Consider the following 22,919-nt stretch of genomic DNA (forward strand, 5'->3'; position numbering starts at 1 on the left):
ATGCCATATGTCTTTTATTACTAGGTGCTATAGAGCAGAGGTTTAGACCTCTGTGTCCCTGATGATGGGCTTTCCTGGGCATATGGCTGGCCACTGTGAGAAACAGGACACTGAACTAGATGATTCATTGGTCTGCTCCATCAGAAACTGTACGGCTCTATCCTACAGTGGCCCAGAGAGGGCAAAAAATGCCCTGCTTGGCTTCACAGCACTTCTCCATACCACAGGGTGGACTATAGCACTTTTTTTATTTTGCAGGAAATTGGGATTGCATTCCATACAACTGCACCTTCCAGCAAAATAATCACCCCCAACTTTGTGACACCATTCCACCGCTGCTGTGTTACCTGGGGGTGAAACATTTCAGCGGGATACATTTCACCAGGTGTTCCACTAAAATGTGTCCCCAGTGGGGACAGAATGCTGTGGAGCAGCAATACACTGGCAGCAGCCCAGCATGGACACCACCGTGCAGAATAGGCCAACATGTGCATGCATATTCCAAAATTAGATGCTTATTGGGGAATTGAGTTTGCAAGGGACAATAGGATCTTTACCAGTGTATAACAGGATTATTCCCTTTTAGAAACTCTCAAAATGAACCAGCCTGGAATAAAAATGAAAGTGTTTTTTATTAAGGAAGAATTCAAAAAGTAATACACAAACTTGCACACCAAAGCAAAGCACACACACACAACAATTTAAACTAAGGAAAGCAAGGTGGAATGGGAAAAGAGGGGAATTATAGCTACCTTCATGTCATAAAGGAGACAAATGTCTGTGGAACCAATGAAATGTCCAACAGGAAAAATAGAATAGCCTGAGCAGCTGGTGTATGCAGGTTAAAAACAAACAACAAAAGAGGGGAAACCAACTCAACCCCAAACTTTCCAATTTCTGTCAAAAAAGTGGGACACTAGTCCCACTGTTACAGTTAGCTACCATTACTTTTCCCATTGCAGCTCCTTCTCCCATTTTTGGAAGAGGGTCCATTCAATGACGCTCCTATAATTCATTGCTAATCCTCAAATGACTGGTAGAAGATCTCCGTTTTGCAGGCCCTTCAGAATTGTGAAAGCTGGTCAGTGGCTGGTATCCATGATGGCTGCTTGAGAGTAGGTTGTATATCTTTGCCATCCATTCCAAAGTCCATTTCTGCCAGACGGAACATTGCAGAGTGATCTTGGAAGTGGTATGGAAGGTTGTTGATATTTTGTCTATAAACTGCCCCTCAGGAGTGAGGGAGGGTTCTGGCTAGCCCTTCTCAGATACAAAAAAGCCCAACCTTCTGCATCATCAGTTTCCGTGATTGGTAATCAGTATAAAGCCTCTGGAATAGTTAGGTCTGGTATAAAAACTCTATGGCATTCCGCCCTGCTGAGGCTCTTCATCTCCCCAAACCCACCCTTCCTAAGCTCCACTCCCACATATCCAGGAATTTCCCATCCCAGAATTGGTAACTCTAAAGCCTGGTCTTCTGCCTAGTTAATGCCTCGGTATTACACATGCTGCTGAAGCGAGCACTCCTAGTTAATAGATGCTAAGGGTTTGTGTAATACAAGCCATAGCTGAAACTCCAGCCTAGCTTGTGTCCTCAAGAACCCACTGCTGAGGAATGCACTGTCAACTATGGCCACCAGGGATCTGGTGAAATTCTCTGCTCTGTCCTGTTTGTAGAAATATTCTTGGCTTCCTCATTCTGTGTGGGGGCTAGTTCAGGGCTGCATTTATCATGAGGTGGCTTTTTCAGCAGTACTGATTGTGTTCACCCATGTTTAAGGTGACCAGATTGTCCCACTTTTGGAGGGACATCTGGGGGTACCTGGCAAATTGTACTTATGTTGCAATTAATATATATATATATATATTAACATACTATTTTTGAGTTCTATGCATTCTATGAAACTTTTTGTTGCTCTATGTCAGGGGTAGTCAAACTGCGGCCCTCCAGATGTCCATGGACTACAATTCCCAGAAGCCCGTGCCAGCAAATGTCAATGGACAATGGCAAATGCTGGCAGGGGCTTCTGGGAATTGTAGTCCATGGACATCTGGAGGGCCGCAGTTTGACTACCCCTGCTCTATGTAGACCAAATTTGAAATCAAGAACCCCCCCCCCCTTGGTCAATGGTGTCCCACTTTACCAATGTTAAAATCTGGTCACCTTACCCATGTTTCACTTTGCTGAAACAGTTGTGTGGACAGGAATGAGACTAAGCCCCTTTAACCTGCTGCCTCCTGACTTTCTCTCTCATGGCAGCAGTGTGCTAACTTGGAATCCTAATAGCCCAGGGAGGCCTCTCTTTAAAAAAAAACAAAAAAACCCCCCAAAATCGTCACAATCAATGATAATGACAGAGCCATAAGCTGAGCAGTGGGAATGGAGAAAAAAGCTCTCGGTGTCAAATTTGATGTGGGAGGCAGTTAGAAGAACCTATTACCAGCTCTGTTGCCTTAGGGGATGTTGGTGGGTACATAGAAGAGTGGAATGTCAGCAAAATGGGCGAGCAGCCCTTTTTGCCTTGTGCACGTATCATTAATGTAGAAGGCAGACATTGTCAGCTATTAGTCTGGGAGGGGGCGTCGTGGGGGAAATATCTTAGTTTGGCTCGGCTGTCTGACTCATCACAGCATCCAAGTGTGGAACTCACAGGGTGTTCCCATTCACTTTTTCTGTTAATATCTTGTTAAAGACAGAATTTAACAACCTATATGATTATATCTGTAGAAAGGAGGGGGGAGTGAGGAGAGACCCTTTGCTCAAACCACATCATTAAAAAAAAAGCTAAATATGTATTGTGTCACTAATGTTTTCAGAGGAGTTTTGCCTCTGGCATTCGGTGCCTTCACTCTCATGCAAAGATTATCCACCTCTCAATGCTCCTCAAATATCATTGAGTCCTTGGCTGAACTGCAGGAAATAGCTCGGCCTGCAAGACATTGATATTCTGAAAGTAGCTGGTTCATAGACTGCTAGAGTGGAACGAGTAGGATAAAACCAAACTGTTTTGTTCAGGTACATCAAATCCAAGGATCTGCTTTTGGGGGTTGCCAAATAATATATCACTAATAAATGCTATTGGATACTGTATTCTACAGGGCTGCAGGATAGTCTATTTACTAAGTTTTGGGGGATCAAGACTGCCAGTTGGGAAGTCTACTTTCAAACAAAAATAGGCCTGGCAGGACAGAGGATTTAAACCTTGCCTCTGTACACCTTACCTTGGTGTGTTCCAGTGCTTTCAGTATTTTTCTCCAACCCTAGCTTGGAGAAATATACGTGGCCCCCTTCAGCACATGTCATTTGACCACAGTTTAATCAACTGAAAAGAGGTTACTTGTTTTCTATGCCAAGGTTAATAACAGTTCAAGGGATAGGGAGTGATTTCGATAAGAGACATGGCAACAGAGAGAAAGGGCTTCCCTCCCTTTGTTAGAGCCCCCAGCTAAATGCAATGGGCCTATACAATGGGCCAGTTCATTTGTTACGAAGTCCACATAGGCAATTGATACACGTGGCCTAGCACATTAGTATAAGAAGATGGAAGATGCTGCCTAGCATCCAGTGGTGGGATGGGGTTGGCCTCTGGACCAATCACGAAAGCAGTAATATCTGGCCGCTCATTGTTAAATGTAGGTACTTGAGATACTGTCCAGGTAAAATTTAAATTATGTCTTTGTAAATGACCATAAGAAAAACAACACCATTCACACATGCACATGCACATAGACGGTGGCTTGATGAGGATGCTATATTGTCCAAGAGGCATAAAACATTGAGAATAGCTTAGAGTCAAGGAATGACAAAAGGGGGAAATGGAAAATCACCCGGCTCAGGGAGGGGAGATATTAGGAGGTGGGGATTGACAAGCTGATTATCACATGCATGCACACACAGACGCATACACACACACACGATTCCTCATGTCTTCACACCCCATACTTTCCATAAATATATAAACAAATAAAACAAATTTATTGTTTAGGGTTTTGACTAGTTAATATTCAAATGCACATCTCTCAAAAACATCCGCCTAGCCCCAGTGGTCAACACCGCTGCAAGAAGGAATCAGTTTAAAGAGACGACCTCCTATCACTTTTGCTCATTCAACATGGAAGGGGGGTAATAATGTTTCTTTTATGGGAATAAACTTCTTTTTGCTAGGAAACATCCACAGAGTCATAACAGGAACTCTGGGATCATGGGCTTGACTTCATTTGAGATTGTGTGTAGCTAATATTCTGGTTAAATAAATACATTTTGCTAATTGGATTACTCAAACAGCATAATATAGCGCTGGATTTCCAACACGATGCTAATAAATTGGGTGAAGAACTTAATCATGTTAGCTTCCGAAAGGCTTGTAAGAGATGAAATTAAAACATAAGTAGAAGTTGACATCTACTGCATTTCATAGCGTCTTTATTTTCTTCATCCTTCTCAGAGCTTTTTTTTTAGCTTTGCCGCAATGGATTTTTTTTTTGTATAATCTGTTTGTGATTAGTCAAGCTGGGGTGATTGTCTCTCCTCCTCACACTGATTGATATCAAGGTAGAGAGAGCAAGGCTTGAATGCTGTCTTTTGTAGGCAATGGGGATTCCAGTTTATTTCCTTGACAAATCCAGCCGGAAATGAGGCATGGAGGTGTAGAAGAGCAGACTCAGCATATGAAAGAGTGATCTTATCTGTGAGAAAAGGACAGAGAGCTCAAGCTTGGGTCTGTCACCTCAGGAGGCATGGGTTCAAATCACAGGTTAGGTTGCATTAAAAAATTGCTCAGTTGGTAGGTGCCCTTAAAACCCTGAGGCTAAAAGAGGCAAGGAGGGCAGAGGTTAGGGCCATGTGGGAGATCTGGGTTAATGTGTATGCATCAGCAAACCCAGCAAGCTTACCGAGCATATGCCTCAGCTGCCTCATGGCAAGAGAGAGAATCTTGTTCTCCTGGGATTCTGAGAGGTATTTAACTGGTGGATTTTTTAAGAAATTGCCTGAGTTGTAATGGGTATTATCCTGTGATCTCATTTCCACAATGATTTATCCCAAAGTAATAATCCTTTAACTTGTTTGCTTTGCCTAATTTCATGATCTTCCCAATCTAGGGGAGGGGGGTCTCCAGGGGTCTGACTTCAGAATCAGCAGCAAACATCCTTTTCCTGGGAGATGAGTGGATGGGGATATCAACTTTCTTTGCAACCATGGAATTCTTGATGGTGTAAATAAACAAGCCCTGTAGGAACAGAGATTTCCATCTGCAGCTGCAAGTGACAAATGTGCTGCTAGGCACAGATAACTTGTAGCCCAGTCAATAGAATAACCCTGGGAGTTATATATAGCCTACTATGTATTATTTATGTGACAGCTTGTTGTCAATGGAAGCCACTGTTTTCTTGTGAATTACAAGCGAAAGTAACGGCTGACTCATGCTTTACTTTTTAATCTTCAATACAAAAACCTGTGCAACACCATCATTTGTGAACAGTGATTGGTGCACACATATGCTGCCTGACAGCCGTTCTCTCTTCTTTCTCCTAGTTCTGAGATAGGACATAGGCCTGGCTGGGGAAAATCACCCAGGGCTTTTCTGCACATAATATAGTGAAATACTTATCTAATGTAGGTGTTATATTCCGGCTGCTCCACATGATGTTGCCCACATCCAGAGTCTGGCCAGCAGACACCTCACTATATCCTCCATTTTAAAGTGCGAGTTGGGGAATCGCATAAAATGGATTCACCAACCTAAAAAGTGAGAGCAAACAGAGAGCAAACAGCAGGCAACCAGCAGAGGGAACGTATAGAGGCTCAAACACGCTAAAGTTGCCTCCTTTGTCCCACTGTCGCACCGCCTTTCTCTCCCTTGTTCCTGGGGATGGGGATTTCTTTTTAAAAATGGTGTGCCTGGAGCAATGAATAGGCAGACACATGTGTAGGCAATGCCAGAAATAAAATATATTGTTTTCAAAGTTGTAACACAAAGAGTACCTCTCAAAAATTTTCTTCCCCCAAATCAGGAATTATATTAATTTTTAAATGTATCAAAGGACTCGTGATCCCATAAGGGTTGGCATTCAAAAAGCACTATGCATCTATGATTCCATGCATAGGCATTGCAACAGAGAAGTATGAATTAAAAAAAAAATTACCGGGCATTGCGGGACCTTTAAACTGCGTCAAAATATGGAGGAAGGGGATTGGTTGCCTGAATTGATTGACAGGCAGAAGCAAGTCACATAAAAGGGACGTTGCTCTCTTCTGCCATTTCCAGCAGCATATGTGGAGGGTGAGATGCACGAATGGATGTTCCCCCTCTGGAGGATGAGCCACTTATGCTTGAGTAAGTGTCCTGAAACTGGAGGAAACGTTCAAATTTTGCTTAGTGAACGCAATCCAGGAACTGTATTATTCAAATGAGCATACTGATTCCTGACACCTGATTTGCCCACCCTTCTTCACTGGCTACCACAGCAGGCATGTAATTCAACAGAGTTTATCCTTTCAGCCTGTCATTTCCTCTAGGGGGACTGATCTCTGTAGTTTGTAGAACAGTTGTCATTTCAGAGAATTCCAGGTCCCACCTAGTGATTGGCAATCCACTTGAAAAGAATGGAACAAAAGGATAATTGAAATGGGTTTTGAGCTTATCTGGATAGCTCTACTGATGCTTTTATATTCCCAACAAAATAATCTTATTCTTCGCTTAGGCAAGTCTAAAATATTTAGGATTTTTTTCCAAGGGAACTTTAGTTCTGAAGTTTCAGTATTTTTTCAGACTTTATTCAAGTTATTTTGGAACCGTGGCTTCTCAGGTGACAAACAAACAGTGGAGTACCCAAGGCAGGGTACGGGTGCACTCTGCCCTGGATGAATCACAGAATCATAGAGTTGGGTCATACAGGCCATCTAGTCCAACCCCCTGCTCAACACAGGATCAGCCCAAAGCATCCTAAAGCATCCAAGAAAAGTGTGTATCCAACCTTTGCTTGAAGACTGCCAGTGAGGGGGAGCTCACCACCTCCTTAGGCAGCCTATACTGCTTAATGTAGCTTGAATCCAGTCTCATGCTGCTTTCAACAGAACATCTTTTATTTTTTTAATCTAGTTCTGGCTTCAGGGAAGTCTGAACATGTCAAAAAGCATTCTAAAACCAGCAAAACTTTCCTTTTTCCAAGACTGAAGCAAACTTGCTTAACAGATCATACAACCAAGCCAGGATCCTGATACCTGCAACAGTAATTGCAAGCCTACAGGTCATTTTTTCCAATAGCTTAATCTTTCCCAGTTCAACCAAATCTTGCAAAGCAGCAGTTGGGTGTTCCAGCAACATAAACTTTCCCTCTCATAATTAATCTCCTTTTCCATATGCTTCTCATTCATTTCTCTCTACTTTTACCTAATTTTTTGATGTCCGCTCCTCACATACTTTATTTTAACTACTAGAAAGTAAGCCCGCTGTGGGATAAATACAGCGGGCGCTAGGTGTGTGAGTAAGTGGTGGCGGGTGGCTGGGCAGGTGAGCATAGCTTGCGGGGTGGTGGGTGTAGGTCTTGGGGCGGCCTCTGATTGGGGAGACTCACCATGGCTGGGGCACGGCGCAGGGCAATGGCGGCGGCAAGAAGGCAAGTTGGGGCTCAGTGGTGCAAGCAGCGAGGCGTGGCTGGCAAGGTGAGGAGTTTTCGTGGGCGTCTGCGTGCGTCAGCGGTGGGGTTGTTGTGTCAGCAGCCATCTTGGGGCCGCGCGGCGAGACGTCCATGGGCCGTTGGTGGAGGAGCGGGTGGCCGGCGGCCTGCCAGTGCTCGCCGGAATCCTGGAGCACGGGGCCTGACGGCAACAGCGACAACAAACGTCATCGCGTGGCTTCGAAGCAGGGAGGTGGCCCCAGGAGCTTGGGGCGTCGGCGCAGTGGCAACGGCGAACTCCATGGAGAGGCGGTGAAGCAGCAAGTGTCGATTGGGGGGGAAGGTCGCAGACAGCTCCGGGTGGCGACGGACATTTGGGGTGGGGGTGGGAAGGGTGGGGATGGGCTCGTGCGGGGAGGCGGCGTAGGGAGGAGTGGCGTTGTTGTGAAAGGGCAGTCGCTGGGCAGCGGGGAAGCAGTTTCCCCCAGCTCCAGCGGTGTGGGGCGAGCCTCCTCCCTGGCGGCCATCTGGCGAGGATGGCAGCTCAGCAGGAGTGGAGAGTTGGAGGCGCGGCAGGGAGATGGGCCAAGTGTCCAACAGGGAGGCGCGCTTCGTGTGCCTTCCAATTGGACACTTGGCCCTTGAGTGCCACTCGGAGGAGCGAATCAGGAGCCGCTTCGCGGCTCCTGATTTGCTCCTCTGAGTTTTTATCCCGGACAGAGCCCGCCCTAACTCCTCCCCACCAGACCTTACTGTTTTATTTAGTCCGTGGCGCCCGCGGGGCCATGGGCGGTTTAAAGATAAGGCTTTTTGAACCCTATTCTAGAATCATGGAGTTGGAAGGTACCTCCAGGGTCATCTAGTCCACCCCCTTAAATATTCAAGAACTTCACAACTACCTGCCCACCCACAGTGAACCCAATTCCATGCCCAGATAATGCCCCCACAAACAACCCCCCCCCCAGAATTCCTGATCAATCTGGCCTGGAGGAAATTCACCTCCAGGCCCCAAAGTGACAATTGGCATTTCCATGGTAATTTAAAAAAGAGCCACAAGAGCCAAGCATGGACACAATCCCTTCTGCCCAGCCTCTTACAATCTGCTTAAATTCACGGAATCAGCTATTTAGCATCTCCTTAAAAACTTCCAAGGAAGGAAGTATCCATGGTCTTTTTGGAATCAGGCAGGCAAAACACAGTCTCTTTTGTGTTTTCTGGTGCTGGGAAATGAACTGGGAAAGGGTGGGGACACATGATGAAGCAGCCATCTCCCAATCAGCCAGGCATCCATGCGCTTTGTTTTTAAGTCTACTGTTTACACAAAGTCACTTTTCAGGCCCAGTTACCATTTCCAGTCTCTCACAAGTGTAGCCAGACATAATTAGAGTCTGAAACATCACAAATCCAAAAAGGTGGAGAATGCTCTCATTCTGGCATTTCTCCATAGCAATGCAGAAGTGTTAATTTTTTAAAATTAAAATGCTTCTGTGTTGTGGCATTACCGCCTAGCAACATGGAAGTGCCTTTTTTTAAAAAATTACCTTCAGGGTCGGTGGGGGGAAAGAAATTTTGAGTTCACAAGAGAACTGCCATGTTCTGATTGGTGGCTTGCTGTGATTGATAAGCCAAGGAGCGGGGGGAGGGGAGGTTTGGGTTGCTTTCACATGCAGCCTCATTAGGAGGAAGAAAGCTGCAAAAAGGCAGAGGTAAAACATGGGAGGGGGTCTCCTGTAAGGAGGCTTGCAAACGCGTAGCTTACAACTGCACACTTGCAAGAAGGCAGAAGCACCAGGCTTGCACCTCAGTGCAGAGACGTTTTTTTATCAAACATACATACTTTCCAAAAGCATAATGGAAGATTCCTTCACACTCTCATCAGAACTCTGTATTAGATGGAGGTGTGGCCAAGATGTCGTCCTGAGAGGATTGCACTGCAATCACTGAAGCCTGACAGGGGCCAATTGTGGAAGCAATTGGCAGAAAAGAGGAGGGGTACGCAAACCCCACCTCACCTTTCTACCCAGGAAGTTCTGGGGAACTCTTGGGGCCGTTTCCAATCCTTTAGGGAGTTTATCTCCCCAGATTACAGGCTGTCAGCCTTTCAGGTCAAGAGGACGACTGCCATATTTTATCTTGGACTAATTTTCTCAGCTTGGAACGACCAGCTAATAAAAACCTGCATTTTTCCTAGAGCACCTTTTTTTCCTCTCCAGCTTGATCAGAGCAGAAGTCTGAGGAACGCAAAAATGTGAGTGTTATACTTGGTCTCAGCCCCTTCAAAGATAGGCATTCCAATCTCACTCCCACCCGCTCTTCGCCTAAACTAATTTACAGGAGAATTCTTTCTTCGGCTGGGAGGCAAGCCAGCTAAATACGCTCGCTAAAACGGACAATAAAAGAGCTTGAGAATTTGTTAATGAGAGCTCAGGGGAAGTTTCTGAAAAAACACGGAGATTTCACAAATTGATAAAGTCTAAGTATCCGAACTCTCGCGAGACTTTATTTCATACTGCGCATAGAAATGGAAAATATAACAAAAGCACAGATGTTTTATTTGTTAAACAAAAGCAACTTAGAGATACTGAAAGCAGTTAAAAAGATTGAAAATGAAATTCAAGATACCAGGAAAGAGCTCTCAGATAGAATCGACGGTTTAAAGAAAACAGCTGATGAAAAAACAAAACAGCTGGCAATATACCAAAATCCTGATACTAGACAACAGAAGTGGGAAACAACATTGGAAACAGAACCACAAGCTGGGAGCACCAAAATTAAAGATGTCCCAGAAGATCCTGGGAAAACAGATCTAAGAAAGGAAGTTACAAAATGCCTGAAACACTACATACAGGAGGAAGAGATACGGATTGATAAAGTATACAGAGCCTACTCAAAGGCGACTGCAAGCAAGAATCAAGCAAAAGACTTTTTTGGCCCTGACAGAAAGGCGACCAGAAATACTCTATACAGGAACCATCAGGTTACACTGTTGACTGGGGTGGATCAAGAAACACAAATACTTCGAGACCCGCAAGCAGATATATCATGGAAAAGAACACAGTTTCATTTTTTGCGACCACCTGAAGAATGTATTGAACAGTGGAGCATCCACTTGGTTTCCTGTGGGAAAGACAGCAGCAGTAAGTCTTAGGTCAGGGCCAATATATGAAGGGAACTGACTTTATACTATCTAAGACAATAATAGAATATATTCTTATAACAGATTATACTCTCATATGTATTAACAATTACTTTGTTAAGGAAGATGGTAATAACTTCTAGATCAGGATTAATATGTGATGGGAACTGAATATGTATGTTAAAAGAGGATGGCAAACTATACTTCCATATGTATCAATAATTATTTGGTTAGTTGGTTGTCTTTTTTTTTTCTTTATAATTTAAGCGATGGGAATTGAGCACGTACGTTTTAAGATAAGAATGGATTCTGTTTTTATATAGATGAATGATTACTCTGCTAACCGGCTGTTTCCTTTTTTTCTTTCTCTCTCTCTCTCTCTCTCTCTCTCTCTCCATTTTCTTGTAAACTTAAGAAAGACAGTAGTAAATTAGGTTAGGATTAACAAGCAATGGGAACTGACTATATATTTTTGAGATAATATCAGAATATTCTATCTGTGGTATACACGCATAGATGATGTATAGACTGTGTACTAATAACTATTCATTAGCTGGTCGTTTTTCTTTTTCTCTCTTTTACCTTTCTGTAAATGCTTTACATAATAACAAACAATAAAATTACTGAAATTTAAAAAAAAAGAAGAAAGAAAAAGAACTCTGTACTAGATGAACCAGAATGATCAACAGGAAACCAATATATATAGAAAATGGAACTAATTTGACTAAACGTTTTAAAAAATCCCAATTCTGGAATAGAAATCAGAAAATAAGTACTGAAAAATCAATGTTGGATAATATATTAATTAATTGACACATTTATAAACGTTACTAATGGGTATACATTATAAATATGCCATTCATATCTATCCCATCTTTTCAACAACCCAATGGAAAAGAAAAAGGCTGAGAGTATGTGTGACTTGTCAGGTCATCTGGAGAGCTGCAGAAAGAACATGTCAAAGAGTTGGAATACATTAACAGTGACTCTGACTACAGGGCATTCCTGGCAAGAGTTGAACAGAAGTGGTTACTCATTGCCTTCTTCCACATAGGAAGACAAGTCTTCCTTGTTGGTCTCCAATCCAAGTAATGACCATGACCAACTCTGCTTAGCCCCCAAGCTTTGACATGACTATGTTAAACTGAGCTATTCAGTCTGCTGTGTGAACGAGACCTTGGGGTACTTGTGGATTGTAAGCTAAACATGAGCAGGCAGTGTGATGCAGCGGTAAAAAAGGCAAATGCCATTTTGGGCTGTATCAACAGGGGCATCACATCAAAATCACAAGATGTCATAGTCCCATTGTATGCGGCACTGATCAGACCACACCTGGAGTACTGTGTACAGTTCTGGAGGCCTCACTTCAAGAAGGACGTAGATAAAATTGAAAGGATACAGAGGAGAGCGACGAGGATGATCTGGGGCCAAGGGACCAAGCCCTATGAAGATAGGTTGAGGGACTTGGGAATGTTCAGCCTGGAAAAAAGGAGGTTGAGAGGGGACATGATAGCCCTCTTTAAGTATTTGAAAGGTTGTCACTTGGAGGAGGGCAGGATGCTGTTTCCGTTGGCTGCAGAGGAAAGGACACGCAGTAATGAGTTTAAACTACAAGTACAACGATATAGGCTTGTTGTTGTTGTTATGTGAGAAGTCATGTCAGACCCATCGCGACCCCATGGACAATGATCTTTCATGTCTTCCTGTCCTCTACCATTCCCCGGAGTCCATTTAAGTTTGCACCGACTGCTTCAGTGACTCCATCCAGCCACCTCATTCTCTGTTGTCCCTTTCTTCTTTTGCCCTCGATCGCTCCCAGCATGAGGCTCTTCTCCAGGGAGTCCTTCCTTCTCATGAGGTGGCCAAAGTATTTGAGTTTCATCTTCAGGATCTGGCTTTCTAAGGAGCAGTCAGGGCTGATCTCCTCTAGGACTGACCGGTTTGTTCGCCTTGCAGTCCAAGGGACTCGCAAGAGTCTTCTCCAGCACCAGAGTTCAAAAGCCTCAATTCTTTGATGCTTGGCCTTCCTTATGGTCCAATTTCACAGCCATACATTGCAACCAGGAAGACCATAGCCTTGACTAGACGCACTTTTGGCAGGGTGATGTCTCTGCTTTTTAGGATGCTGTCTAGATTTGCCATAGCTTTCCTCCCCAGGAGCAAATGTCTGTTAATTTCTTTGCTGCAGTCCCCATCTGCAGTGATCTTGGAGCCCAGGAATATAAAATCTGTCACTACCTCCATTTCTTCCCCATCTATTTGCCAGGAATTGAGAGGGCCGGATGCCATGATCTTTGTTTTCTTGATGTTGAGTTTCAAGCCAACTTTTACACTCTCCTCCTTCACTCGCATCAAGAGGCTCTTCGCTTTCTGCCATTAGAGTGGTATCATCTGCATATCTGAGGTTGTTGATATTTCTCCCTGCAATCTTGATCCCAATTTGTGACTCCTCTAACCCCGCCTTTCTCATGATGTGCTCCGCATACAAGTTAAATAGGCAAGGCAACAGTATACAGCCTTGCCGAACTCCTTTCTCAATTTTGAACCAATCAGTGATTCCTTGCCCGGTTCTCACTGTTGCTTCTTGACCTGCATATAGATTTCTCAAGGTACAGATAAGATGCTCTGGTATTCGCATCTCTTTAAGAACTTGCCACAATTTGTTGTGCTCCACACAATCAAAGGCTTTAGCATAGTCAATGAAGCAGAAGTAGATGCCTTTCTGGAACTCCCTAGCTTTCTCCATGATCCAGCATATGTTGGCAATTTTATGTCTAGTTCCTCTGCCTCTTCGAAATCCTGCCTTTACTTCTGGAAGTTCACGGTCCATTTATTGCTGGAGCCTAGCTTGTAGGATTTTGAGCATAACTTTGCTAGCATGAGAAATGAGTGCAATTGTGCGGTAGTTTGCACATTCTTTGGCATTGCCCTTCTTTGGGATTGGAATGTAAACTGACCTTTTCCAATCCTGTGGCCATTGTTGAGTTTTCCAAATCTGCTGGCATATTGAGTGTAGCACTTTTATGGCATTGTCTTTTACAATGATATAGGCTAGATATCAGGGGGGGGGAATCACAGTCAGAGTAGTTCAGCAGTGGAATAGGCTGCCTAAGGAGGTGGTGAGCTCCCCCTCACTGGCAGTCTTCAAGCAAAGGTTGGATACACACTTTTCTTGGATGCTTTAGGATGCTTTGGGCTGATTCTGCGTTGAGCAGGGGGTTGGACTAGATGGCCTGTATGCCCCCTTCCAACTCTGTGATTCTGTGATTTTATGATTCTGCTAAGAAGTAGCAAACAGAATGCAAATGGTCACAGTACAGTTAGGAGGTTTTTTTGAGGGGAAGACCCACAGTTTGATCAGACTGCTTAATATTACAAAGTATGGAGCAGGAATCTTGTAAATACACTACCTCCACTACAGAATCATGTGATCTATGAAAATTCAACAGTCATTATATTAATAGTCAGGAAGTGCAGTGAGTGATTGCTTATTTCTTATCTGTGCCTCTTTACATTTTTCTGAAGGGTTTTTTGTTAGGAAATGTTGTTAGAATGAGAAAGCATGCTGCATTGTGTTGCATTTATTTATAGTTTAGCTCACAGCAGGATTAGGAAAGCAAAACAAAACACAACCCCAGTACCTATAATGGTAGCAGCCCCTCAAAAACCAGAACTTCATTGAAGTACTAATCACAAGGTTTTGAAGTTGCTTTGTGGGTCTTAATGTAAATGCGGGGGTGGGGGAGGGAAGTTTCCCACTCTCTCCAGGTTTAATAGCAACATCTTACACAGCTCTAATTAGCATAACAAAATTCAGTGATGAGGAGTAAAATGCTCGTCTTGTTTGATGCTTCCTGGTAATTAGCAAGCATAATGATTTATTCAACATTCCACGTTCCTAAACCACAAAAGATGGCAGAGACTACTTTCAGTAGTTAGTTCTTCATGCGTAATAATGGGGTAGCAGCTGATGAGAGAGAAAAACATACTCACGTGCCAGACATATTGATGCTATGAACACCTAAGGAACATAGTTGGAGCATAAGTGCACCACTTGGTTAGCCAAATTAGAGATTGGAATGGGGAATGTAACTAGTGAGAGGGGTAACAACAGGCTCTTCACCAGGCTATAGCAGGGTTATTCCCTTAGAGACTCTTAAATAAAACCAGTCCAAAATACCAGAAGTGTTTTTATTGAAAGAGAACTTAAAGCAAATACAAACACATCAAAACTTTGCAAACATGCCCACAAGAAATTAACTAGGGAAAAGCAGGGTTGGACAGGAATAAAGAGAGGGAATAGCAGGGAATTATGGCTAACAGCATGGCATGGAGAAGAAGTCCCTCTCAATACTGATCCTCAAAACGACCAACCTATGGGACCATAGTTGACAATGTTGCCACCACTGATGTTGTTACTGTTGTATGGAAGTGCTGCTGGAACCATGATTACTGTTACTATTGCATTATTTTAAGTTGTTGTCATGTACTTATTCCTATGTAAACTGCACTGAGCTGCAAGGGAGGGTGGTATATAAATATAATAAATAAATAAATGCTCCCTTACCTTGGCAGGCTGGGGGGAGTATTGAAAGGGAGTGCGGGTGGCCTAGAGCCCATTGTATTTTTGTTGTACAACAGGCTTTACTGCTAGTGATGAGGCTACGAGAACATCCTATTTCACGCTTATGAGGGCGTATGAGATGGCAGCTGTTGTTGTTGTTGTTAGGTGCGAAGTCGTGTCCGACCCATCGTGACCCCATGTACAATGATCCTCCAGGCCTTCCTGTCCTCTACCATTTCCCGGAGTCCATTTAAATTTGCAATGAGATGGCAGTAAAGATGACTAAATGGGAGTTTTATGCCGCTTCCATTGTGTCTGCAAACTTACACCCTGTGCAATTGTTTAGGGTAGTTTGGTCTCTTACTGCCCTCAGAGGGTGGTGCCTAATTGTTAGTCAATTGGAATTGGAGTTGCGAGGCTTTAGCAAGGTACTTCAGGGGTAAAATCTTGTTGCTCCACCATGACCTTCCTCCTACATTGGATACAGAAAGGCAACTAGATACTTTTTGGCTGCCTTGTGAGGACTCATGTGATGGCTTCAGCTGTTTTTCATTAAATGAAGTGGACAAATTGCTGTTTTTCATTAAATGAAGTAAGGACAACCACCTGTCCCCTAGACCCTTGTCCTTCCTGGCTGCTCAAGTCAGGTGACCAGAGGATAAGTGGTTCCATCCAATAGATTATTAACCTCTATTTTACATCTGGAGAGTTCCTGGAGGTTCAAGAAAGTGGTAGTTCATCCCTTTCTGAAGAAACCATAACTAGATCCCCACAACCTGGCCAGTTACCATCCAGTTTTGTATTTAGAGTTTTTGGGTAAGGCAATTGAAAAGGCCAGGATGGATCAGTTTCTAGCATACTTGGAAGATACATGACCCATTCCAGTCTGGCTTCCATCCTGGTCATAGGGTGGAGACTGTGTTGGTCGCTTTGACAGATGATCTCTGGCGCCAGCTGGAAGAAGCAGTTTGTCACTTCTTGTTTTTCCTCAATCTGTCTGCGAGGCCCTGGGTGTGGTTCTGGGCCCGGGGGGAATGCCTCCCCCCACCCCCCAGTGGCAGCACGGCCTTCCCCCTGGGCCCAGAAGCAAAGAGGCCCAGGGTGTGCTTCTGGGCCCGGGGGGAAGGCCTCCCTCTGTACTCATGCTATCGTGCCTGGCTGGAACTCTGGCCTGCCTTGGGGAGGGCCCAACCAGAAGACAATTAATTGGTTAGAACTCTTGTCTGTCCTGGTGAGGGCCCAATCGGAAAGTGCTTCGATCCTTCTGGTTGGGCCCTCACCTGGACCAGCCCCGCCCACTCTCTGCTTACTTAGCCCTTAACCAATTATTTATACTGCTCCCCGAGTAGTTTAAAGATTGCTTGAATTTTGCATTGAAATTTTTGATGTTAACTGCTACGAGCTAACTTTCCAGGACCAGCAGCCTAAAATTTATTGATTTAAAAAAAAGATAAAATATAAAATAATACTAAATACAATTAAAATCTAAATGCAAAGATCAAATGCCAATTGCCTAGTTCTCTTTAATTGGGAAGGAGGAGGTGTGAGGGGCTCAAACCAGCCCTAGCTGACATGTAAATTGGGGGCTTAGTGAAGTAGGCTAGCCTGCAAGAGTGTGAGGGGTCTTGGATCACCTGGAAAATTGCCATGGCAGAGGAGGTATTTGAACCCTGTTGTTCCAGGTCCTAGTGAAAGATATTCCTCCTCTCAGGGGTGTTAGTATTCACAAAGTTAAATCTCAGATGGCATGAAATCATTTTGGACTTCAGTAGATTTATTAATTGGATCATGTTTGATTTTACCAAACCCCCTTGCTTAACATCATGGCTGGTCTGAAATAACTGATGATTATCAATAATATTTGCAATTAAGGAGTAAATTATGTGGATAAGTACATTAAATACTTTAAACACTAGACAAGCTTCCGCTTCTGGCATGGCACAGCCAACTAATGGCTTGCTTATATGAAAGCTTACCATGCTGTAGCTCCAACGCACATTGTGTTGATCCATCTGACTGCCAGCTGCAGCTGCCTTGATTCTACTCCACCCTTCTTTTACTTGTACTACTTACAAATTACATTCTGCTTCTGTTGGCAGTCTCTGCCTTCTAACCAAGAAGGATTTGTTCTTATTAACGGCATTGTGCCATCTTCAAGGATAGAGTTGCTTTGAGAGGTATTCATTGGGGAGTGGGATTTGTCCCAGAACACTTTGGAAGGTGGTCTGGTGATGTGCTTTCTTACCTCCTCAAAGTCAAGAAGCTTTTTCCATCTTGTTCACTTAAGTATATAAAAGCTGCTCTGACAAGTTGAGAGTGCCAGTTTAGAAACCTCTAGATGCTAATACAGTGAGTGCCTGATCAATGTGTACCTCTTAACTTTACAGCCGAGCCAGCCTGTGGTGTGTCAACTGAGCATGAGCACTGAAGCAGCAGAATCTTGTTTTATTCTACCAGGTCCCTGTCCCCAGGTTATCTGTTCCAAAACTGACCTTTGTGGAAATGCGAGTAGCATTAAACTTGTTCTCACTGGACAACACAGTTTGCTTCAGGGGTCGGGGGGGGGGACACTGCATCTTCTTCCTCTTCTGGGACAGACTGCCTCACCAGGGGCAAGACAGCACATGCTGGGGACCCAGCAGCTTTCTGGCAGGGATGCTCAATGGCCATGGTGCAGGTCTCCAAGGCTGGGCCAAACAGGGGTCCCTGCCCCCCTTTTCGTACCCCTGGCAACTCTCGTGGGGCATTGAGTGGCAGCTCCATAGCATCTGTGCCATCTGCAGTCCAGTGTGAAGTGCAGCGCAAGAGACTGAAGATGAAGGGCAGATGTAGGCACAGGTGAGTCCTCCTCTGGAGATGAGAGAGACTATGCCCATACTGAGGGGTGGTACTGGCTTGAATGGGGATTTGTACCTGGGCTTTCCCATTGGCTGCACAGGAAGGTGGAGACATGCAAGTTACTAGAGGCTGGGGAGGTAGTGGGGGACATCAGAGAGCTGCCAGGTCTTTACCAGGATACTGATTTCCCTCCGGGCATTCATTTGCCAAAGAAGCTCACAGAGCAAGCTTTGGAAGGATTTTATGTGGACATGTTTGTGTTTGTTTGTTTAGCCTCATAGGGAGGGGACAAAGGGAAGAGGTGTGAAGCCAAAAAGAAAGATATCCCATATTTTGAGTGCTCTTTTTCAAATTGGCTGAAGGAATTCTCACGGTATATGGCTTTCATCTCTACAGCATACCCAGAGATGGGATGGCATCTGGCCCATTATTTGGCCCATGTCCTTGAGGCTAAGAAATTAGCAAGGGAGAATGCTGCTCTTGAGTTCGATAATGTTTCAAATCCTGCTTTTGTCTGCTAGGATTTGAAACATTACAACATGTGGTTGGTAAAAGTGGGACTGAGCATTCAGCAGCAAAAAGACAGGGAGAAGGTGGGGGTTGGCAGGAGGGAGTCTCCCTTTTTATGCTGAGACTTTAACAGGACAATATGCGCAGATAAGTTGTGTAAGTTTGCGCATGCATGTGAGAAGTGTGGTGAAGGGCACACGGGATGGGCCTGTACAAAGAGTGGGGCTCCTCAGCCATTTTGTCAGGTCCGACCCCCTTCAAAGGAGGACACAGGGTCAGGAACTGGAGGGCCTTCAACCAGTACAAAGACTGCTTGATGCTGCTTTGGAGGCTCTGACCAACCTGGCATCCTTGCTGGTTTGGGTGGAGCCATTGGTGGAGTGGCTAGAGCACTATCCTGATAAGGAGGCAGTGGTTTATGTGAGGAATGGCTTTGTGCATGGGTTCCACATCCCATTCATTGGGCCTCACATTCCAATGGACTTTGGAAACCTGAAATCCGTGATACACAAGAAGGCACCAGGGTAGTACTGGCTCATCTACCACTTATCATATCCAGAATGTGCCTCGGTCAATGATCAAATTGACCCAGAGCTGTGCACAGTTTGGTATGCTTCTTTTGATCAAGCTGTAAGTATGGTACAGACCTGTGGCTGGGGTACGCTGTTGGTGATATTGAATCTGCCTTTTGCCTCCTCCCAGTGATGATTTCAGCCTCCTGGGTTTTAAGTTCCAGGACAATTGGTTCGTGGACAAGGCCATGCCCACAGGGTGCTTGATTCCATGTGTGGCCTTCAAGAAGTTTAGCACAGTGGTCCCCAACCTGCGGGCTGCGGCCCGGTGCCGGGCCGCGAAGGCCATGGCGCCGGCCCGCGGTTCCCTCTCCCCGCCCCCCCCCACAGTAAAAAACTTCCCAGACCAGAAGCTTGCGGCCCGGGAAGCTTCTTACTGCGGGAGGGCGGGGAGAGGGAATCAGGCACGGGCGCGGCCCAATGCGCGGGCGTGGCCCGCAGGTGCGGCCCGATGCATGGGCGCGGCACCCGGGCGCGGCCCAATGCGTGGGCGTGACACCCGGGGCGCGGCATGCGGGTGCGGCCCGATGCGTGGGCGCGGCCCGTTGCGTGGGCACGGCCCGCAGGTGCGGCCCGATGCGTGGGTGCGGCCCACGGGCGTGGCCCGATGCGTGGGCATGGCCCGCGCGGGCCACGGGCCGCGCCCCGATGCCCTGCCGGTCCCCAACCTCAGAAAGGTTGGGGACCACTGGTTTAGCACATTCTTGGAATGGGCAGTCAAGGTCAATAGGTGTTTCACTGAAATAACACATTATTTAGATGATTTTCTGATTGCAGGGCCCCAAGGGTCTTCGGCATGTGCTGAGTGTTTGGGGGTATTTCAGGAGCTGGCTGTGGAACTGGGTATCACCCTAGCAGGAGGAAAGATGGAACGCCCCTATGCTCAAATAACATACTTCTGGCTCTCGTCAGGGCCTCTATTATTATAGAGAGCCAGTTTAGGAGTGTGGATTTCTAATCTGGCAAGCCAAGTTTGATTCTCCGCTCCCCCACATGCAGCCAACTGGGTGACTTGGGCTAGCCACAGCACTGAAAAAATTGTTCTGACTCAGCAGTAATATCAGGGCTCTCTCAGCCTCACCCACCTCACAGGGTGTCTGTTGTGGGGAGAGGAAAGTAAAGGTGAATGTAAGCCACTTTGAGACTCCTTCAGGTAGTGAAAAGCAGCATATAAAAAACAATTATTACTATTGTTGTTGTTGTTGTTGTTATTATTATTATTGCCACACCCGAAGCCGGCTCATGGAGGGTTACAATGATCCATCATAAAAAAACCAGAAAAAACCCATTAAAAACAGGGCATCCAACAATAAACAAAAAACCACAGATGGCAAAACCTAACTCAACCCTCCTACCAATATCTAATCACAAGGGCTAGGAGGGGGCCATTGATGTTACATAGCCCAGTGCTAGAAAACAATATCATTAGCACTTGAAGGGGCACCCAAAGAGCACCCAAAGGGGGGGCGATGATCTTCCTCACTGCCCTGACCTCAACTGTAGACACGGCAGAAGAATTCCATCTTGCAGGTCCTGTGGAACGCAGAAAGCTCCTGTAGTATCCACAGCTCACCCGGGAGCTCATTCCACCAGGTCGGGACCAGGCATGCTTCTCTAGGGCCCGGAATCACCAACAAGTCAGTACCCACAGAGCGCAAGGCCCTGGCAGGGGCACAGGGCAACAGGTAGTCCCTCAGATATGTGGTGCCCAGACCTCAAAGGGCCTTAAAGTTTAAAGCCAAACTCTTGAACCAGATCCAGGCAGTAACTGGGAACCAATGCAGCTGCTTCAGCACAGGCTGGATATGGGCCCTCCAAGATCTCCTAGTGAAGACCCTAGCAGTTGCATTCTGCACCAGCTGCAATTCAGCTGTTACATGGAGCACCATGGAGATTAGGGCTGATGAAGTTTGGGTTACCCTGCATCGATAAAAGATTGATCAACAGGGACGTGGGGTGGTAGTTACACTTCCCCAGGTCTCTGGGAGGGCCCCTTGCCTATTCTGGGCCATAATGGCCTATTTGCAGTTGAGGCCAGACATTGCAGGTGTGCTGTTTATACATAAAGAGGGTATTTGTCTCTTGCATTACCAGTTTTTGGCCATACTGCAAGTATGCCTGCATAGGTTAGGCATGCCAGCAGAATGCTATGGTTCACATTCCTTTCGGATTGGGGCAGCTACCCAGGTTTATCAGGATGGGGCCTCACCACAGCAAATCATGAGGGTGGGGCATTGGCGGTCCATAACTGTTTATCTCCAGTGTCTAACCTGTGACTTGTTTCAGGGCATATCCCCCTGCTGTTGCCGGTCTGGATCCTCAGTCACATCCAGTGGATGGGGCAGTGAGGAATGCATTGGACAGCTTTGCTTGATGTGGTGGCACACGGAATTCAGAAGCAGGGTGTGCCAGTCGCATTGGTTACATACCTGGGGGGCAATGATTGCCTCAGATCTGGCAGTGTTACATCAACAGCTTCTACAAGCCCAGTTAATTTAGTTTTTGATAGTCGAGTGACAGGCCTGGAGGGGCTCAAAGGGTCCAGCTAAAACCAATTTGGCAAATCAAAAGGTTAATAAGGTTAAGGACAGTGACCGACTGGGGTGGCATGCTGGTTAGTCCTCCTGACCTGGATTGGAATGTCAAGGCCCTGCAAAGGAGTGACGGGATTCACTTGCCAGACTGCGGGACTGACACCCAATGAGGGAAGTAGGACTGAGAGAGCTCTGACAGAACGGCTCAGTGAGAACAGCACTATCAGGACTGTAAGTAGCCCAAGGTCACCCAGCTGCATGTGGAGGAGGGGGATCCTTTGCTGTCCCTCACAAAGACCTGTGTACAAGAGGAGAATTATTTGCTGACCTAGCACAGCCTAGTAAACACGTCAAATCTCTGGATAGTAGCTGAATCTGCAGCAAAAAGGAATTTGGGCCCAAGTGACTGGGCTAACATTCACTCTTAATGGATCCAGAATATAAGTTACCACAATGTTCCACAAAAAGAGATCATCCCAGCAACTCATTTCAGATCAGAGTTTAACAGTGGGCAACGTAGACTAGCATTGCTTCTCAGGTAAGAGCTGACTTTGGAATGCTGGTACAGAGAGGCATGTTAACACCGAATGTCAAAATTGGAGAACTGGGTTATTTAAACAAAAGGATATATTTAAAAACTTAGGTCCCTACTGTGTCTCATATGAGATTCATATGCTTCGCACAAAAAAACAAGCAGGGTAATAATAATCAATTATTTTATCCTTGAGAATTACTCTCTTGATACAGTGCACTTGGAGTAATGTTATAGCCTAACACTTAAAAGTGGCCATTGTTGCCTGACATTACAGGCATTTGAAACTGGAAGGCACATCTCTATCTAAAACTCATTTTTAGCTTTTCCCTTGAGCCATTTTGAAGCTGGAGATGGATCACTGATCTTGTAGGGAATTGTGCTCTACAAGGTTAAGCATGTTTTCCAAAGAAATAAGGATAATACTCTTATCATGTATGACCTTTACTATGTTTGTAGTACTGTCAGTGACAAAAATGCCATTTCTAAATGATTTTCACACTGTGGTATCCAGTCATTAATCATTATGTGAGTGACTCTAGATTGTTTCTCCAAAATTGCAGCATTAGATTATTTTCCATTCAGGTGACTCGCATGAATTGAATTGCCTGCTATT

At 45.2% G+C, this 22,919-nt stretch overlaps 1 long non-coding RNA gene across 3 annotated transcripts in view; it reads left to right on the top strand.

Moving 5' to 3' along the window:
• The window catches only part of LOC143831323 (uncharacterized), a 211,091-nt gene that overhangs the window by 80,922 nt on the left and 107,250 nt on the right, over positions 1–22,919 (top strand). The window contains exon 1 of one of the 3 annotated variants that reach the window (XR_013228822.1): positions 4,875–4,957. The exons of the other annotated variants lie outside the window; for them this stretch is intronic. This is a non-coding gene — a long non-coding RNA (uncharacterized LOC143831323). Of the gene's footprint in view, positions 1–4,874; positions 4,958–22,919 lie in introns of those variants that run through there. 3 annotated transcript variants of the gene reach the window in all.

The sequence above is a fragment of the Paroedura picta genome, chromosome 3 (genome assembly GCF_049243985.1).
Source record: "Paroedura picta isolate Pp20150507F chromosome 3, Ppicta_v3.0, whole genome shotgun sequence".
In the NCBI taxonomy this organism is placed as follows: Eukaryota; Metazoa; Chordata; class Lepidosauria; order Squamata; family Gekkonidae; genus Paroedura; species Paroedura picta.